Source organism: Hordeum vulgare, chromosome 4H, assembly GCF_904849725.1.
Source record: "Hordeum vulgare subsp. vulgare chromosome 4H, MorexV3_pseudomolecules_assembly, whole genome shotgun sequence".
NCBI classification, from domain to species: Eukaryota; Viridiplantae; Streptophyta; class Magnoliopsida; order Poales; family Poaceae; genus Hordeum; species Hordeum vulgare.
This window is the reverse complement of record NC_058521.1, coordinates 389686423-389696121: the sequence shown is the minus strand read 5'-3', so window position 1 is coordinate 389696121 and position 9699 is coordinate 389686423.

The following is a 9699-nucleotide window of genomic DNA, read 5'->3' as shown; positions in this document are numbered from 1 at the left end:
TGAATTTTTGCTGTATTTTAGGGAATATATAGGCCAAAGATCGAGGTCAGGGGCGCAGGGAGGCCACAAGACCTACCACCGCCGCCTCCCCCTCGTGGCGGAGTGGGGGCTTGTGGGCTCCCTGCAGCCCTCCTGGCTCGGCCCATAGGCCCCCTGATCTTCTTCTGTTTGGGAAAAAATCATTTCGGGGATTTTATTCCGTTTGGACTCCGTTCCAAAATCAAATCTGAAAAGAGCCAAAAACACAGAAAAGAACAGGAAGTGGCACTTGACACTGAATTAATATTTAGTCCCAAAAAAGATATAAAAGGTACATAAAACATCCAAAGATGACAAGATAACAGCATGAAACCATCAAAAATTATAGATACGTTTGAGACGTATCATCTTGCTCAGAGCATGTATAATAGACATAGGGCTGCTAGGGCGCATTGAGGTATAAACTATTTGTGTTTGTTCATTTTCTTTCTCTATGTTTCTTTTAGTTTTAATCAATAACCTATGATTGCGTCACATTTGCATTTGTTTTCTTTCATGTATATTTTCCATCTCATTTGTAGCCATTCTTTCTTGTGTAGATATGGACCGCGTGGATAGCTCAACCACATCGCGTGGAAGAAGCAGGAACAAAAGGAATTGGACTTCCGATGAGGACGATGAGCTAATTAAAGCCTTGTATGAGTTTTTCACGCCCAAGATGCGACCCTATCCTCAATTTGGCGCGAAGGCCTCGTCAGGGATAGAAGCGCATCTCGTCGTGTCGCAAGAATGGATATCGTTACAAGTACATGTACTGAAAAGATGTGATATATATATATATATATATATATATATATATATATATATATATATATATATAATTGGCTTACACTCGGCACAAGATGTCGGGACCCCGATCCTAAGCCATAGGAATCCAGCCTGTAACACATCGCATCCCTTTGCGGTCTCACGCACGGTTAAGTCCACGGCTGCAGCCTTACCTTAGCCGGGACCGTTTGCGTCTTTTGACTCACGTATGCAATAGTGTCGCTAGCATTCCAATGTCAAAGAACCCGGATCGACATGTTTAGTCATAAACCAAAGTGGCAGTACCGCACAAGGACAGGCATACATGACCCAACAAAGCACGTGTCGGTCATCAGCGAATGTAGACGAGTCGTAGCCAGCTACAAGGACTCCATTACATCGCGTGACATTTCCCCAAAGGGGACAGATACAACAGCTAAGAAGGACACATGCCGGTCAACCAATGTGTCCGGAGCAGTAGCGAACTACCAAGGCTCATTGGATCACAAAGGGGCATTTCCTTGTAAGGAGTGCTACTAAAGTTCACGACTAAGTAGTCAAACCCCATACATATCAACTACGACACACGTACGCATGGCATACCGATATGTATAGATACATCGATGGCATCACAACATAACCATAAACATACAACCTTTATTTAAGAGGCTCGGAAGAGCCACACATATAATATTACACATTAAGGTTCTCACGACCCATAATAGCAGTCATTCAGTTACAAGCCAGCGGAAGAGTTTAAACTGTCTGAGTACAGACACGGCAACTAGAAGGCACATGGCCTGACTATACTACAGATCCAATGTAGGGCCAGATCGTAGCTGGGACACCAGCTACTCGTCGTCATCGATGTCTACGAAGAACCCTCCATTAGGGTCATTAGCAACCTCTGCAACATTTATTAAGAAAACATGAGTATGAAGGTACTCAGCAAGACTTTAGGGTAACTATCTACTCATGCAAAGTATCAATAAGGTATTGCGGGGTTTCATGCGAAAAGCCTGCATTTGACTCGTGGCTAGACAACTTGCATTTTGAAATTATTTTTGACAACTTGATTTCTCGCACACGAGTCCACTAACACCACAACAATACACCATCGTGGAATCATTCCGTCTCCATACGGAAAAGCCATCCACGACACTCACGCTTATCTTGGCAATTTTATGAGTAGCCATTGAAGTTATCTATGAACAACATATGTCTCCAAGTAGTCCATATCCGCGGACGCGGCTATTTGAATAGATCATAACCCTGCAGGGGTGTACTTCGTCACACACGCTCTCGCCACTTATCGCCATGTGCATGTCATGCACCTCGGCAACCTTCAAGCGGAAGCCCAGCGAGGGAGTCGGCCACGACCGTTAACCACACTAGTACGTAGTCCAGGTTTATCGCCTATCTGAGAGTAACCCTTACGGAATTCCGGCCGAGGTTTCCGCCACGGCCTCAAACGATGTGCGCAGGGTTCCCAAGCCCACCATCCGGGTGCCACTTGGTACACCGTGCCACTGCCTACCGCATCACGGCCCACCTCTCAGGTCAGCACCATGCACGGCCTCCAGCATTACTATAAACACCAGAAACTACTTGCAACTCCTGGACCGAGTACTACGCGATTAATAGGCCGAGCGGGGTCATATTTCAGGGCCCAGCATGTGGTAGTATCTAGTCTTGGATTACATACACGGAACTCAGTTCCTAAGGACGGTTCCAATGAAACAACCCGCGATGTACTCCTACACAGCCTTTCACCGGTACCTTTACCAAGTCAGGTTCAACACACAACCTTTGCTTACCGAACACATTCTCACAATTCTGTTCATCTCCCAGATGACTGACCATACACAACTCTAAGCATAGCATGCATAGCAGGATAAGGCACAACATAGCTCAAGCAACTACCAGGTATGCTAGGTTGCACGGTTCGGCTATTTACTGTGACAAGGTTAGGTCATGCAAAGGAGGTGGGTTCAACTAACGTGGCAAAAGCAGTTGAAGCATTTGATCCTAATGCAATAAATAAGTGCAGGAGCAAGAACATGGGAATTATCAGGATGATCAAAAGGGTTGGTTGCCTTGTTTCTCAGAGGAGGGACAATATCCGTCAGACGGATATTCGGTGGAATCCGGGGGTGCGGAGCCTACCGAAATGAATGGCAACAATCAATAACAATCATATGCAAGCAAGATGATGCATGAGCATGGCATGCAAGGTGATTAACTATTGTAATTAACATGTATTAGGTTTGTAATTGATTTGAATCATATTCAGATATCAAGTCAAACGAGGTACTCCCGGATACCGATTTAATTGATTCGACCTGATGCTCAGATCAACTTGATGTAAATATGCATGAAATGTCATGTTAGGGTGCTGATTTGTAATTAGGACAGTGTGTGATCATGTCATTCATAATGAAATTTGAATATTTTTCCAAATTCCATTTATAAAGTGATTATAAGAATTGAATTATTCATTATTCTACATGTTAGGGTTCTGTAACTTTTTCAAACATGCATGAAAATAGCATATTCAGATTCCTTGAATTTTTCTAATGCCTTTTCATATATAAATTATTTTCATTGGAGTTACAGATTAATTTCTATGATTTTTACAAGTTTTAGCAATTTCCTGGATTTATTTTATAAACAGAAATACTAATCTTGCATCACTACTGACGTCAGCAGGTCAACTGCGCCTGGGCCAGGTCAAACCTGACCAGTGGGGTCAACTGGTCAGTGACCCAGGGGCTAACCCCGCGCTGACCAGCCCCTAATTGGGGTTTGACCAGGCGTGGGGCCCTCTGGCAGTGACTGAGGGAAGGGCAATTACGCCCTAATGGTCGGCCACGTCGACGCCCACCGGGGGTGGTGCCGGCGACCAAGCCCGCGGCAGAGGGATCGTCGGAGACGACCTAAGCGGCGCTACACGACACCAAATCGAGAGCGGTTTGCAGCTACGGGACGCTGGCGAAGCAGTCGATCTGGCAGGGGCATTAGGAGAAGCTAGGGTCGCCGGGAGAGGCGCCGGTGACGAGCCGAAGCGGCAGCCGAAGCTCGGCCTTCTGCGGGTGATGGTTCCAGGGCACGGGGAGGGCAGCTGAAGGGCCCATCACCTTCCTGGCGGCTCCAGGAGCTCGATCCCTAGCTCGAGCGCATGGAACAGACACCACAGCGACGACGACGACATGACCGGCGGCGAGGGGCTCTCGGCCTTGGTGGGGAACGGGGATACGGTGCACAGAAGAGCGTGGGGTGAGAGGGGAAATGATGACGAGCTCACGGCGGTTCCGATGGTGTTGTAGTAGGGCTCGGGGGTGCGCCGGAGGGAGCGAATCGACGGAAGAGGTCCGGCGGCCGGAGGTGGAGAAGATGGCGGCGAGGCGATGACAGGGGGCCTCCGGGCTTGATTCCTTCTTCCAAGGGACGAGGAGGAGCACGGCGAGGCTTTGGGGCACAGCAGCTGGGCTGGAGGGGGCTCATGGCCACGGCTACGACGATCGGCGGCGACAAGCAGGCTCGGCCATGGTGGGAGAGGGCGAGAGAGAGATGGAGGGGAGCCAGAGATGGGTGGAGAAGGGAGAGACGTGCACGGGGTACTCATCCCCGCCGTCTGCGTGGCTCGGGCAAGCAGGAGGTGGCCAGGCAACGTGGCCGCGGTCGCTAGCGCATCGGCACGCAGCTGCTTCTCCTCCTCGCAGGAGGAAGAAGACAGCCGTGCCCCTGGTGGGCTGGGCCTCCTCAGGCGACAGGTAAGGGTTTTCCTTCTCTTATTTCTTTTCTATTTTGTTTCTGTTTTGCTAACTATTGTTTTGCTATTATTTCAGCTCCAAAATGGGTTGTAAAACTATTTTAAACACACTTGAATATTTGTTGGATTATTTCCAACTATTTCCAAAGTTTTCAACATTTTTGAAAATTTAAAGTTTCTGTTTTCAAATTTAAAACTTGAAACCAGTAGCTTTTTGCATTTATTTAAAATGCTTAAAGTGTCAAGAAAATAGTTTTCTCCAATGCTCATTTACTTTCATGATTTATGAGAAAGTTTGAACATTTCTTGAGGCCATTTTGGGTTCATTGATTTTAACTAGTTTGAGATCTCCTTTATTTAAAGTAGTGGCTAGGGTTTTGAGTTTTTCCTTCACCTCTTTCTTTGATCTTGTTGAAAATTCTTAGATGCAATGCAAAGAAGACATGAGCAGAAGACTAACTTGCTTAAGGTGTCAGGGATGTGACAACTCACCCCCACTCAAAAGAATCTCGTCCCGAGATTTAGAAGTCGTCAGGAATAACGCAGGATACTCAAGTCAGAGTAGATCCTCTCTTTCCCAAGTTGCCTCCTTTTCAGAATGATTTGACCATTGAACTTTAAGAAACTTGAGGTTTCGACGTCGAGTGGTACGCTCAGCTTGATCAAGAATACGCACGGGGTATTCTCATTATGAAAGGTTATCTTGGAGATCAAGCGTTTCGTGGTCCACTTCACGGATAGGATCTGAAAAGCAACGCCTGAGTTGCGAGACGTGGAAAACATCATGAACCTTGGAAAGATGTGGAGGAAGTTCCAACTGGTAGGCAACTTCTCCTCGTTTGGCAAGAATGCGAAAAGGACCAATGTAACGAGGAGCCAATTTGCCCTTGATACCGAATCGATGGGTACCCTTCAAAGGTGTAACCCGAAGGTAAGCCTTCTCGTCAACTTCAAAGGTCACAGCCTTATGATTACGATCATATTGGCTCTTTTGACGAGACTGGGTTGTTTTCAACTTTTCACGAATAATGCGAACCTGCTCTTCTGCATCCTGGATCATGTCCGGGCCAAAGAGTTGCCTGTCTCCGGTTTCTGACCAATTAAGAGGTGTTTGACATCTTCGTCCATAGAGAACTTCAAAAGGGGCTTTGCCCAAGCTTGATTGGTAACTATTGTTATAAGCGAATTCGGCGAATGGAAGGCACTTTTCCCAATTCATACCGAACGATATAACACAAGCTCGGAGCATATCTTCTAGGATTTGATTCACTCTTTCTACTTGACCACTTGAATGGGGATGGAAAGCAGTGCTAAAAGATAAGTGAGTCCCCATGGCATTTTGAAAGCTTTCCCAGAAGCGAGAAGTAAAGATACTTCCACGGTCCGAGTTAATCTCCAGGGGAACACCATGAAGAGACACTATTTGGGAGATATATAACTCTGCTAGCTGGCTAGCTGTTATACTCTCACGAACGGGAAGAAAATGAGCCACTTTTGAAAGACGGTCAATGACCACAAAGATAGCATTATTTCCTTTCTTGATCTTGGGAAATCCGGTAATGAAATCCATGCTAACTTTATCCCATTTCCATTCCGGAATAGCTAGAGGTTGAAGGGTGCTAGCAGGCCTTTGATGTTCTGCCTTAACTCGACGACAAACGTCGCAGTTAGCAACGAACTCAGCAATTTCTCTCTTCATCCTAGTCCACCAGAACCTCTGGCGTAGGTCCTGATACATCTTAGTACTACCAGGATGAATGGTGAGAGGAGAATCATGAGCCTCCTTAAAGATTAACTGCCTTAGATGTGGGTTCTTAGGAACCACTAGACGATTCTGGAAGAACACACCACCTTGATCGTTCATGGAAAATTCTTTAGCGTTTCCGTTAAAAATATTCTCCTTGATCCGTGATATACCCTTGTCACGCTTTTGGCTAGCTATAATTTGATCCTTAAGAGTAGGCTTCGCCACCAGGGTAGAAAGGAATCCTTGAGGAACGATATGAAGATTCAACTTCCGAAAGTCCTCATGGAGATGTGGTTGACCTTGTTGTAGCATCAAATTGTTACAATAAGATTTACGACTTAGTGCATCGGCCATAACATTGGCCTTCCCCGGGGTGTAAGTTATTCCTAAGTCGTAATCCGAGATCAACTCAACCCATCGTCTTTGCCTGAGATTCAAATCCGGCTGGGTGAAGATATATTTCAGACTTTGGTGATCTGTGAATATTTCACAACGATTACCCAGAAGGTAATGTCGCCAGGTTTTTAATGCATGGACCACAGCTGCAAGCTCAAGGTCATGTGTGGGATAATTATCCTCATGTGGACGCAACTATCGAGATGCGTATGCGATGACATGACGATCTTGCATGAGAATGCAACCTAATCCTTGTCGCGAGGCGTCGCAGTAGATAACAAAGTCCTTAGAAAAATCTGGTGGTAGCAACACAGGTGCAGAAGTCAGGCGTCTTTTCAGTTCCTCAAAACTATGTTCACACTGTGGTGTCCACTCGAACTTTTTATCCTTCTTGAGGAGTTCAGTTAGAGGCTTTGCAACCTTGGAGAAATTCCCGACAAAGCGGCGACAATAGCTCGCTAGACCAAGAAAACTCCTAACTTGCTTAACCGATTCAGGTTGAGTCCAATCAAGGACAGCTTGAACTCTCTCTGGATTGACAGCAATACCCTTACCAGAGATTACGTGTCCTAGATAGGTCACTTCTGGTAACCAGAATTCACATTTTGAAAATTTGGCAGAAAGGCGATGCTCTCGAAGTTTCATCAATACCAGCCTTAGATGCTCGGCATGTTCTTGTTCAGTCTTCGAGTAGATGAGAATATCATCGAGGTATACTACGACGAATTTATCCAAATACTCCATGAAGATTGAATTCATCAGTCGAGAGAAGGTGGCTGGGGCATTGGTTAAACCGAAGGACATAACGGTGTACTCGTATTGGCCATAACGAGTAACAAAAGCCATTTTTGGAATGTCCCCGTTCTTGATCTTAATTTGATGGTATCCCAACCTCAAATCCTTTTTGGAGAAGACTAAGGATCCAGTGAGCTGATCGTATAGATCGTTGATCCTGGGGAGCGGATACTTGTTCTTTATGGTGACTAGATTAACTGGTCGGTAATCTACAACCATCTGATCCGTTCCGTCTTTCTTCTTGACGAAGAGGACGGGGCAAGCCCAAGGAGAAGAGCTAGGACGAATGAAACCTTTGTTCAAGGCCTCATCTAATTGCTTCTTAAGTTCCGCTAGCTCCAGGGGTGCCATCTTATATGGTCTTCTGGCTATTGGGACAGTTCCCGGAACAAGATCTATCACAAACTCTACATCTCTGTCAGGTGGAATTCCTGGCAGTTCCTCTGGAAAAACATCCGGGAGGTCACGGACTACGGGAATGTCTTCAAGTTCCGGAAGAGGGTTGGCATTTAAGGAATAGAGTTGGCATTTGGCAACTCGAGTAGAGACATTTACTATCTCACCCGAGGGATGGTAAGCTGGACATTTCTAGAATGAGTATCAATCTTGGCATAGTGAGCTGACATCCAGTCCATGCCCAAGATGATATTAATATCCGAAGATTTCAAGGCTATCAATGAGGCTAGAAAAACTAGCCTGTCTACTAGAATTTCATTGTCATAGGTTATCCTAGAGGTTTGCCATTTACTACCAGGGGTTTGGACAACCAATGGGATTGGCATATCACAAAAAGACATGTTATGCAACTGTGCATAACTTTCTGAAATGAAGGAATGAGAAGACCCAGTGTCAAAGAGAATGGACGCTAGGTGATGATTAACAAGAAGCGTACCCAGCATGACGTCGGGATCCTCTGCAGCTTCTTTTGCTGACACATAGTTCACACGGCCACGTGCAGGAGTTGGCTTCACATAGTAAGCTTTGCCCGACTTGGCCTGCCCGACGGACTTTCCGGGTTGCTTGGCACTCACATTCTAAGGACACTCACGGGAATAGTGCCCTGGTTCTCCACACTTATAGCATATCACTTGGTTGGTACGTGGTGCAGCATTGCTAGCTGGACCACCATAAGCTTTTGCTGGAGGGTTGGCCTGATTCGTCTGAGGCGCCACGTAGGATGGCCTCGGAGTATATCTTGGCGGTAGAGAACTGTTTGGAACCCACAGCCTGCATTTTGGAAACGCGGAACCAGAAGACGAGCCAAAATCACGGGAGTGCTTCCTTGTGGCTTCGAAGTCAGTATGACCAGTCTCGGCACTGATCGCTTTGTTGACCAGGGCTTGAAAGCTTGCACACTCATGGAGGCGCAGATCACGACGAAGCTCAGGGCTCAGACCCTTACGGAATCTTGCTTGCTTCTTAGCGTCAGTAGACACCTCCTCTGTTGCATAGCGGGCGAGGTTACCGAACTCGCGGCTATAGGCATCCACAGACAACTTGCCCTGAGTGAAGGCACAGAACTCCTCTCTCTTTCTGTCCATCAGGCCCTCTGGAATATGGTGCAGACGAAAAGCTGCACTGAAGTCTGCCCATGTGGCCACTGGTTCAGCGGGACGCATAGCTTCAAAGTTCTCCCACCACAGATTGGCGGGTCCTTCCAGGAAATATGCCGCAAAGGTCACCTTGTCGGCCTCAGACACATTCGCAGAGCGAATCTTGCGTGAGATGCTGCACAGCCAGTCATCAGCGTCAAGGGGATCGACCGAATGATGAAACTTTGGAGGATTCAGCTTCACAAAGTCATTGAGGGACACTGCGGCATTCCTAGGTTGTCGAGCCGTATTCTGCTCAATACGCTCTAGCAGTCGGTTGGTCTCCCTTTTATTTCTCTCTGCCTCAAGCATCACTTCCACCAGAGAAGGCGGGTGAGGCAGGTCTTCCTGCTATGCTTGACTACCCTCGCCTTGCTCATGAGCAGGGGCACGGTTCAACCTGGTGAACACCATCCTGACAAACAAACTCATAGCTTAGACCAATATCATATCAATACTAGCTATGGATTAAGAATGTACTGATCACACGGAATGCGGAAATGAATATCCGAACAGCATGGTAACAAGCAACTGCTATATATACACCATGGTTCATACACACCCTTACATAGTTCAGTACAAACTTAAACGAAGAGCAAACTACTGAAATT